An 11,948-nucleotide genomic window follows, 5' to 3' on the forward strand; every position below is an offset into this window, starting at 1 on the left:
AGACAGTATGAGACCATTTATGTAAAGTACTTAACAAAGACTGACAGAATGTGGTCCACTGGAGAAGGGAATGGCAAACCACTTCAGTATTCTTGCCTTGAGAACCTCATGAACAGTATGAAAAGGCAAAATGATAAGATACTGAAAGAGGAACTCTACAGGTCAGTAGCTGCCCAATAGGCTACTGGAGATCAGTGGAGAAATAACCAGAAAGAATGAAGGGATGGAGCCAAAGCAAAAACAATACCCAGCTGTGGATGTGACTGGTGATAGAAGCAAGGTCCGATGCTGTAAAGAGCAATATTGCATAGGAACCTGGAATGTCAGGTCAATGAATCAAGGCAAGTTGGAACTGGTCAAACAAGAGATGGCAAGAGTGAACGTCAACATTCTAGGAATCAGCGAACTAAAATGGACTGGAATAGGTGAACTTAACTCAGATGACCATTATATCTACCACTGCGGGCAGGAATCCCTCAGAAGAAATGGAGTAGCCATCATGGTCAACAGAAGAGTCCAAAATGCAGTACTTGGATGCAATCTCAAAAATGACAGAATGATCTCTGTTCATCTCCAAGGCAAACTATTCAATATCACAGTTATCCAAGTCTATGCCCCAACCAGTAATGCTGAAGAAGCTGAAGTTGAACGGTTCTATGAAGACCTACAAAGCGTTTCAGAACTAACATCCCCAAAAGATGTCCTTTTCATTATAGGGGACTGGAATGCAAAAGTAGGAAGTCAAGAAACACCTGGAGTAACAGGCAAATTTGGCCTTGGAATATGGAATGAAGCAGGGCAGAGACTAATAGAGTTTTGCCAAGAAAATGCACTGGTCATAGCAAACACCCTCTTCCAACAACACAAGAGAAGACTCTACACATGGACGTCACCAGATGGTCAACACTGAAATCAGATTGATTATATTCTTTGCAGCCAAAGATCGGGAAGCTCTATACAGTCAACAAAACAAGGCCAGGAGCTGACTGTGGCTCAGATCACGATCTCCTTATTGCCAAATTCAGACTTAAATTGAAGAAAGTAGGGAAAACTGCTAGACCGTTTGGGTATGACCTAAATCAAATCCCTTATGATTATACAGGGGAAGTGAGAAATAGATTTAAGGGCCTAGATCTGATAGACAGAGTGCCTGATGAACTATGGAATGAGGTTTGTGACATTGTACAGGAGACAGGGATCAAGACCGTCCCCATGGAAAAGAAATGCAAAAAACCAAAATGGCTGTCTGGGAAGGCCGTATCAATAGCTGTGAAAAGAAGAGAAGTGAAAAGCAAAGGAGACAAGGAAGATATAAGCACCTGAATGCAGAGTTCCAAAGAATAGAAAGGAGAGATAAGAAAGCCTTCTTCAGCGACCAATGCAAAGAAATAGAGGAAAACAACAGAATGGGAAAGACTAGATATCTCTTCAAGAAAATTAGAGATATCAAGGGAACATTTCATGCAAAGATGGGCTCGATAAAGGACAGAAATGGTGTGGACCTAACAGAAGCAGAAGATATTAAGAAGAGGTGGAAAGAATACACAAAGAACTGTACAAAAAAGATCTTCATAACAAAGATAATCACGATGGTGTGATCACTCACCTAGAGCCAGACATCCTGGAATGTGAAGTCAAGTGGGCCTTAGGAAGCATCACTACGAACAAAGCTAGTGGAGGTGATGGAATTCCAGTTGAGCTATTTCAAATCTTGAAAGATGATGCTGTGAAAGGACTGCACTCAATATGCCAGCAAATTTGGAAAACTCAGCAGTGGCCACAGGACTGGAAAAGGTCAGTTTTCATTCCAATTTCAAAGAAAGGCAATGCCAAAGAATGCTCAAACTACCGCACAATTGCACTCATCTCTCACGCTAGTAAAGCGCTGCTTAAAATTCCCCAAGCCAGTCTTCAGCAATACGTGAACCACGAACTCCCTGATGTTCAAGCTGGTTTTTAGAAAAGGCAGAGGAACCAGAAATCAAATTGCCAACATCCGCTGGATCATGGAAAAAGCAAGAGAGTTCCAGAAAAACATCTATTTCTGCTTTATTGACTATGCCAAAGCCTTTGACTGTGTGGATCACAATAAACTGTGGAAAATTCTGAAAGAGATGGGAATACCAGACCACCTGACCTGCCTCTTGAGAAACCTCTATGCAGGTCAGGAAGCAACAGTTAGAACTGGACAGGGAACAACAGACTGGTTCCAAATAGGAAAAGGAGTATGTCAAGGCTGTATATTGTCACCTTCTTATTTAACTTATATGCAGAGTACATTATGTGAAGTGCTAGGCTGGAAGAAGTACAAGCTGGAATCAAGATTGCCGGGAGAAATATCAATAACCTCGGATATGCAGATGATATCACCCTTATGGCAGAAAGTGAAGAGGAACTAAAAGCTCTTGATAAAAGTGAAAGTGGAGAGTTAAAAAGTTGGCTTAAGGCTCAACATTCAGAAAATGAAGATCATGGCATCTGGTCTCATCACTTCATGGGAAATAGATGGGGAAACAGTGTAAAGAGTGTCAGCCTTTATTTTTGGGGACTCCAAAATCACTGAAGATGGTGACTGCAGCCATGAAATTAAAAGATGCTGACTCCTTGGAAGAAAAGTTATGACCAACCAAGTTAGCATGTTGAAGGGCAGAGACTACTTTGCCAACAAAGGTCCGCCTAAACAAGGCTATGGTTTTTCCAGTGGTCATGTATGGTTGTGAGAGTTGGACTGTGAAGAAAGCTGAGCTCCGAAGAATTGATGCTTTTGAACTGTGGTGTCGCAGAAGACTCTTGAGAGTCCCTTGGACTGTAAGGAGATCCAAACAGTCCATTCTGAAGGAGATCAACCCTTCGATTTCCTTGAAAGGAATGATGCTGAAGCTGAAACTCCAGTACTTTGGCCACCTCATGAGAAGAGTTGACTCATTGGAAAAGACTCTGATGCTGGGAGGGATTGGGGGCAGGAGGAGAAGGAGACAGAGATTGAGATGGCTAGATGGCATCACGGACTCGATGGACATGAGTCTGAGTGAACTCCAGGAGGTGGTGATGGACAGGGAGGCCTGGCGTGCTGTGATTCATGGGGTGGCAAAGAGTTGGACACTACTGAGCGACGGAACTGAACTGATCTAAGAAAGACTGAACTCAAGTAGGCACATAAAAGCTGGTCATTATTATCTTTACTTTTCTCAAATTCTTAGACTGCCAAAAGATTTCTGTAACACCATATCTAACAAACAAAGTCAGCATCCATATGAAGACCCGAGATGACTAGCCCCAAAATAGGCTAGAATGTCATGAGCAGTGAGCTTGTGAAAACTAAACACATTTTGTTCTTAAGATGTTTCTCTTAAATATGTTAGTATTTTGGTGCCATTTAGGTATAAGCATAACTGTTACATAAAGAATAATATAAAATTGCAGAATGCCAAACTTTCACAACTATATAAATGTACCTTCCATGGGATGAGTGTTCTGATAAATTTTGATGGAAAGATCTATTTAGTATTTGTTGTTTAAAGATACTATTTTAGGCAAGGAAGAGCCATGGGCATCAGACAGGTTACCAGCAGCCACTGGGAGTTTAGTAACTTCCTGCTGACCAATGCACAATATCTGTGCTTCTTATCCACCATTTAAGAATTTTCTAACTGTATTTTTCTACCCATATCCTTGTGTTTAATTTTTAATTTTTATTTTATTAAACCCCTGGGCCAGAGGGTGAATCTTAAATGTTGCCTATTATACATCTTGTCCCATCTTTTCATGGTTAATTTCTCATTGCTGCTTGGGGTTCCTTTGGGCTCTTATCTGAGAATAGTATGACTTTAATACTATTATATAACAAACAGGTATTATTCTGGTGTAGCTGCTCCCTGACAGAATTCTGATAGATTTCATTTATCAGAATTGATGTTTTTGTTGATTCTTTTGCCCAAAATACCCCCTAAAAAATGGCTTGTTTGCCTTTGCAGCCCTTATGTATAGCCTGTCAGACATATGTCAATTCTGCCTCTCTTGATCTTCTGAACCTGTATCATGATAAGTTGATCAAGGCATCTTCTTGGACAACTGGAATGAAACAGGGAGAAGAGACCCAGATCCACATGTAAGGCTGACCTGATACTAATTAATTTAATTTGCCTACTTTATCTACCTGTCACCTAGAGACTGAGGTAGTGTTTCTAAAGGGAGACCCTGACCATCAAACTTTAAAAAATAATGCCTAAAAGATATTGGAATTTCTTCTATTTAATCAAAATCTAATCCAACCTGAGAGTAATATTTTAATCTACTTCAAATTACAAAAACACAATAGTATATATTAATATTACCTCTTTAGAACTATGTTTCATATGTACAAAACAACCAATTTCCAACTGTTATTTTTTACCTTTATTTCTCATGAATCCTACAGATAGCTCCAATTTCACTCCTAACATGATTGAGTCTGGCTCTAAAATATATTGCATTATCAATATACTTATCTTCATATTTGCTGCTACCATTGTAGTAAAAACTATCATTGTTCCTTACCTAGAACATCAAAGTAACCTCTACCATTTCTCCCTGCTTCCTTTCTTGCCCCTATCAAGTTTTCCATAGAGCAGCCTGTGTAATACCCCCAAAAATATAACTTATGTCAGCATTTACCACTGCTTATAATACCCCAGTGGTGTACCACTGTAATTTGACTAAAGTTCAATATTATGTAGCCTACATGATTCTCAGTGATTTGGCCTCTGCCTTTAATGCCTTCTATAACACTCTTTCTCTTGCTCATTATGCTTCAACCACTCTGACCTTCTTATCATTTGACAACTCTACAATTATTCTCACTTCATAGTCTTATACTGAAAATGTTCACCAGTTATCTCTTTACATGGTCATTTTTTCATTTGTATTACATACTTGATTACTTACCTCAAGCCTAAGTAATCACCTAAAGTAGCACTGTTGTCATTTCCCTGGTGGTTCAGTGGTTAAGAATTTTCCTTGCAATGCAAGGGACCCAGGTTCGATCCCTGGTCAGGAACTAGGATCCCACATACCCTAGGTCAACTAAACAACTAGAGAGCCCCATGTCATCAAATACAGCCAAATAGATAAATAAATTAATTAAAACAATATTACTTTTAAAGAAATTTAAAAAAACAGCACTGTTTACTTCAATCATTCAAGTCTGTGTGATAAACTGCATCATTGGTCCCAGTGATTCATCTTCCCTGCATTTTTTCCTTTCTATAGCTTCATTTTGTGGCAAAGTATGTATCTTTGCTCCTTAACTTTTGGTTTGTCCATATAATTTCCTCTCACTAGTAGTATATGAGTATAAGTGACAGCTTGCCAGTTTCAAAACCATCACCTTAGAAGATCTCCCTTGTGATTTGCTTCCTTACTCATTTAGCATTGCACTGCATGGAACATGCTCTAGATAGCCCTCTGCTTTAAAGAAAATGAGAAATCTATGGAACACATCCACCCAGCTGCCCCAGAGACAGGTAGGGCTATGCCAGTCCCTACGAGCTGAAGCCAAGACACCTATCTGAGCCAAGTCTGAATCAGCTAAACCTCAAACACCCTCTGATGAAAGTAATTTCTTTGCAAGCTACTAAGCTTTGGATTGATTTGATACACATCTTTATTTTTGCTATAGGTTACTAAAATGCTGTGTTTTTAGAGCACTTACCAGAAAGGTATTTTAACTTATTTTTTTACTTATTTACATGTCTTTACCATTACTAGACTGTAAGTTTAATAGGGACAGGAATCTTACCTGTCTTGTTTTCCCTGAACCTATAATAAGTAAATACTGATTGGCACACCAATCACATACTACATATTCAATAAATCTTTGCTGAAAGAAGCAATGAATTGTTGAAGCAGTTTTACCAAAGGGCCTAATTAGCAATGTAGAATTGAGGGAAAACTGGAAAAAAATTCACATAACCATGTAAATAGAATCATTGGAAAACAAAACTCTGAGGAAAGGTTAAAATCTATTGATCCCAATTTTTCTATTAGCAGTTAGGCTTAGGATATCAAAGATATGAGGTCACGCAGAGGCAAAGGGTACAAAATTGGTAGAATGTGGAGCTGATTTTCAAGTGTTTGTAACATGATATTTTGTGATAAAACCTCAAACCTAACCTTGAACAGAACTGAACTTTCAAGGAACAATTCTCTTAATCTAAGTGCTCCCAGTGTCACCGCACCTCTTAAGTGATGTATTTACTGAGTGTTTTGTATAAGAACATACATCAGTCTCCAACACAAACTCGTCTAAACAACAGAACATGGAATTGTTCTCATTTTAAAAACATATAAAAGAAGAGTAAATATTCAGAAGAGTAGGCTTTTGCAATTCAGGAATAACACTGAGGGTCTGTTTTTTTTTTCTCCCCCCTCTCTAGACTCTTTTTGTAGTCAGGGTCATCCTAAGGCTGACTTCCTCCTTTGTCACCAGGTAATTGCCTAGAGCTCCCAGGCTATGTGGCTCATGCTTCTTGGTCCATGTCAAATTTTTCCTTTTTCTCCAATCTTTGAACATAAGTCCTGGCTTCTACTTTGACTTAGTATCTTAATATGTGACTCCTCACTCCCAAACAAGTCATCATGGCAAAGGGAATGTCATGCTCTAACTGGCTTATTTTTGGTGGTGGTATCATTCATGGAGACAGAGGAATAAATTAATCTCATTCAAACATATAGGCTTTAGGAAGTATGTGTGGTGGGAGGACAGAGCTACAGGGAGCTCCCACAGTGCTGTCTTCTGTCTCTTGGCATCTCTTTTTCTAGAAACATTACCTGTGGTCCGACTCTATTCAGAATTCTACTTAGCCAACCGCATCTCCCCTCCTACCAGCTCCAGAAAGTACCCTATCTACTTATTACTTGTATGTTTATATGACTTTGATATCTGAGCTACCTTTTTCCTTTAGACAGAAGCTAAAGTAAGCAGAATATGGCCTTCCCAAAGAAGTTCATTCCAATCCCAAAGAAGGGCAATGCCAAAGAATGTTCAAACTATCACACAATTGAACATATTATACATCCTAGTAACGTCATGCTCAAAATTCTTCAGGCTAGGTTTCAACAGTATTTGACCTGAGAACTTCCAAATGTATAAGCTGGAAAGAGAAAAGGCAGAGGGACCAGAGCCAATATCAGTTGGATTATAGAAAAAGCAAGAAAATTCCAGAAAAGCATCTACTTCTGCTTCATTGACTACACTAAAGCCTTTGACTGTGTGGATCACAACAAACTGGGAAAATCTTCAAGAGATGGAAATACCAGATCACCTTATCTACCTCCTGCAAAACCTGTATGTAGGTCAAGAAACAACAGTTAGATCAGACAAGGAACAATGGACTGGTACCAAATTGGGAAAGGAGTATGTCAAGGCTGTATACTGTCACCCTGCTTATTTAACTTATATGCAGAGTACATTATGTGAAATGCCAGGCTGGATGAAGCACAAGTTGGAATCAAGATTGCCGGGAGAAATATCAATAACCTCAGATATGCAGATGTCACCACCCTTAGGCAGAAAGTGAAGAACTAAAGTGCCTCTTGATGAAAGTGAAAGAGGAGAGTGAAAAAGTTGGCTTAAAACTCAACATTCAGAAAACTAAGATCATGGCATCCGGTCTCATCACTTCATGGCAAATAGATAGGGAAACCATGGAAACAGTGACAGACTTTATTTTCTTGGGCTCCAAAATCACTGTGGGTGGGACCTGCAGCCATGAAATTAAAAGATGTTTGCTCCTTAGAAGAAAAACTATGACATACCTAAACAGAGCTTTAAAAAGCAGAGACATTACTTGCTGACAAACGTCTATGTAGTCAAAGCCACGGTTTTTCCAGTCGTCATGTATAGATGTGAGAGCTGGACGATAAAAAAGGTTGAGCACCAAACTGATTTCTCCAAACGGTGTGCTGGAACAGACTCTTGAGAGTCCCCTGGAGAGCAAGGAGATCACACCAGTCAATCCTAAAGGAAATAAGTCCTGAATATTCATTGCAATGACTGATGCTGAAGCTGAAGTGGAATACTTAGGCCACCAGATAACGAAGAGCCGACTCACTGGAAAAGACCGTGATGCTGGAAAGATTGAAAGCAGGAGAAGGGGATGACACAGGATGAGATGGTTGGATGGCAACACCAACTCAATGGACATAAGTGTGAGCAAGCTCTGGAAGATAATGAAGGACTGAAAAGCCTGGCATGCTGCAGTCCATGGGGTTGCAAAGAGTTGGACACGACTGAGCGAGTAAACAAAAACAACAAAGTTCATGTCCTAGTCCCCAGGACCTGCGAGCTGTGAAATAGAGTTAAAAAGTGAATCAAGACTGCAGACAGAATTAGTCCTGCTAGTCAATTGACCCTGAGATGGGGAGATTACCCTGAGAGTATTTAAGTGGGCCAAAGGTAATCATGAGTCTATATACGTAGAAGAGTGAGAGAAGAATTCGAAAGAGATGTGAAGATGCTATATTGCTAGTTTTGGAGGTCAAAAATTGGGTCAGCAAGGAAGTGGAACCTCCCCAAGAGCCTCCAAGAGGATCCAAAGTCCTCTGACACTGATTTTGGTTCATTGAGACCCCTTTGGAATTATAAAATAATACATTTCTGTTGTCTTAAGCCTCTAACATTGTGGAAATTTGTTACAGAAGCAATAGGAAACTAATACAGAAATAAATATACTTTAATGCATTTTTTTACCTTTGTCCTTCTAAGAAAATGTCCTTCCTAAAAGGAAGAGGACTACAACTGAAAACAGAAGGAAACCATCTATAATGAAGATTCAGCACTGGACTTTGCTACTGACCCTGTCCCCAGAACTTGCCAGTACATTATCATCTCAGCCAGTCAGAAACGGGTTTGAACCCATTCTTCTGCTTCTTCCTCCTGCTTCTAGGCTGCACTTGCTGTGAGCAATGGGCATCCCCTGCCCTGTATGAGCTCTGTCAGACACTTTGGTTCCAGATCAAGGCCTCTCATGAGCTGAGTGTCCTTCACCTTTCTAGCCTCAGTTTCTTCATCTCGAAAAGGTGACTAATGATGTTGCTTACCTCATGGAAGGTGTGTCAGTTTACCATAGCAGCCCAAACTGACTACCTTCCATAGAGTGCATGGTTTAAACAACAGAAACTGACTCTGTCATAATTCTGAAAGCATATCTAAATGTCATCCAGTTTGGTTTCCTTTGAGACCTTCCTCTTTGGCACGCAGGATGGCCATCTTCTCCCTGTCCTCTGATGGCCATTCCTCTGTGAGTATGTATCCCTGGTGTTTCTCTGTGTGTCCCAAGTTTTCTTCCTATAAGGACACCAGTCATATTGGGTTAGGGCCTATTCTAGAGACCTCAATTTAAAGGAATCACCTCTTTAGAGATCCCTCCAAATAAAGTCACATTCTGAAGTATGGGGGGGGGGGTGAAAACAACAACATGCAAGTTTTGTAGGAAGTGGGAAGGGGCACATGCAGCTCATTACAGAGGGGTTTTGAGAGTGAGAAAATATGACCAATCAGAAGCCCTTTAGCAGAGTGCCTGACTCACTTAAATAAGTGTTGTCATGATTTCTTTCTGATAAGACCGTAATATTTTATTAATGAACACAGCTGCTAAAATCTCAGAAAGGGAAAAGTCACATATGAAAGCTGGGATTGAAGCTCTGGGTAGTGGAGAGCTGGAGAAGATCAGAAGGGATTGAGGTTGGAGGTCAGTGGGCTGGAACATAACATACCTGGTTCTGCTATCCAATTTCCCTCTCTGAAAACACAGCCAGTTTCTTATCTGGCTTATACAAAAGACATATATGTTCTGCAAGCCCAACTCATTTAGTGCACAGAGAGAAATGTCCTACAGAAGCAGGTGCAGCTAAATATAGCTCAGGCTGCACTGAAGGTGCAGCTCCCAGCTTCACAATTCTCTCTCAGGCCTCACAAACCTCATAGACTTCAAGATAGTCAAGTTAAAAGCCGACCCACTCAGCTTTTGATAAAGAATGATACCAGACATATACACTGATGTCTTGGGATTTGATTCAGTTAATATTTAAGGGATTTATTTTTCAAAAGTGTGAAGGATGATAGTAGTAATAATATCACATAATCATTTGCCATAATCTTACAATATCTAGACATTGCTTGTAGCAATTTAGGCACGTTATTTTGTTTGCCTATCCAATACATACTAGTTCCTTTGTGCCAGACTCTTTTTTGGTTTCTAGAGATACTGCAGTAAATAAGACATACAAAATTCTTTCCATGAGGAGGTATACAAATTAAGCGGGAATCAGTTCAGTTCAGTTCAGCAGCTCAGTCGTGTCCGACTCTTTGTGACCCCATGAATCGCAGCACACCAGGCCTCCCTGTTCATCACCATCTCCCGGAGTTCACTCAGACTCACGTCCATTGAGTCCGTGATGCCATCCAGCCATCTCATCCTCGGTCGTCCCCTTCTCCTCCTGCCCCCAATCCCTCCCAGCATCATAGACTTTCCCAATGAGTCAACTCTTCGCATGAGGTGGCCAAAGTACTGGAGCTTCAGCTTTAGCATCATTCCTTCCAAAGAAATCCCAGGGCTGATCTCCTTCAGAATGGACTGGTTGGATCTCCTTGCAGTCCAAGGGACTCTCAAGAGTCTTCTCCAACACCACAGTTCAAAAGCATCAATTCTTCGGCACTCAGCCTTCTTCCAGGTCCAACTCTCACATCCATACATGACCACAGGAAAAACCATAGCCTTGACTAGATGGACCTTAGTTGGCAAAGTAATGTCTCTGCTTTTGAATATAATATCTAGGTTGGTCATAACTTTTCTTCCAAGGAATAAATGTCTTTTAATTTCACGGCTGCAATCACCATCTGCAGTGATTTTGGAGCCCCCCAAAATAAGGCTGACACAGTTTCCATTGTTTCCCCATCTATTTCCCATGTAGTGATGGGACCGGATGCCATGATATTTGTTTTCTGAATGTTGGGCCTTAAGCCAACTTGTTCACTCTCCTCTTTTGCTTTCATCAAGAGGCTTTTTAGCTCCTCTTCACTTTCTGCCATAAGGGTGATGTCATTTGCATATCTGAGGTTATTGATATTTCTCCCGGCAATCTTGATTCCAGCTTGTGTTTCTTCCAGTCCAGCATTTCTCACTATGTACTCTGGATATAAGTTAAATAAGCATGGTGACAATATACAGCCTTGACATACTCCTTTTCCTATTTGGAACCAGTCTGTTGTTCCACGTCCAGTTCTAACTGTTGCTTCCTGACCTGCATACAGATGTCTCAAGAGGTAGGTTAGGTGGTCTGGTATTCCCATCTCTTTCAGAATTTTCCACAGTTTATTGTGATCCACACAGTCAAAGGCTTTGGCATAGTCAATAAAGCAGAAATAGATGTTTTTCTGGAACTCTCTTGCTTTTTTGATGATCCAGTGGATGTTGGCAATTTGATCTCTGGTTCCTCTGCCTTTTCTAAAACCAGCTTGAACATCAGGGAGTTCACGGTTCACGTATTCCTGAAGCCTGGCTTGGAGAATTTTGAGCATTACTTTACTAGCATGTGAGATGAGTGCAATTGTGCGGTAGTTTGAGCATTCTTTGGCATTGCCTTTCTTTGAAATTGAAATGAAAACTGACCATTTCCAGTCCTGTGGCCACTGCTGAGTTTTCCCAATTTGCTGGCCTATTGAGTGCAGCACTTTCACAGCATCATCTTTCAGGATTTGAAACACCTCAACTGGAATTCCATCACCTCCACTAGCTTTGTTCGTAGTGATGCTTTCTAAGGCCCACTTGACTTCACTTTCCAAGATGTCTTGCTCTAGATTAGTGATCACATCATCATGATTATCTGGGTTGTGAAGATCTTTTTTGTACAGTTCTTCCGTGTATTCTTGCAACCTCTTCTTAATATCGTCTGCTTCTGTTAGGTCCATA

This window comes from Capra hircus, chromosome 7 (assembly GCF_001704415.2).
Source record: "Capra hircus breed San Clemente chromosome 7, ASM170441v1, whole genome shotgun sequence".
Taxonomy (NCBI): Eukaryota; Metazoa; Chordata; class Mammalia; order Artiodactyla; family Bovidae; genus Capra; species Capra hircus.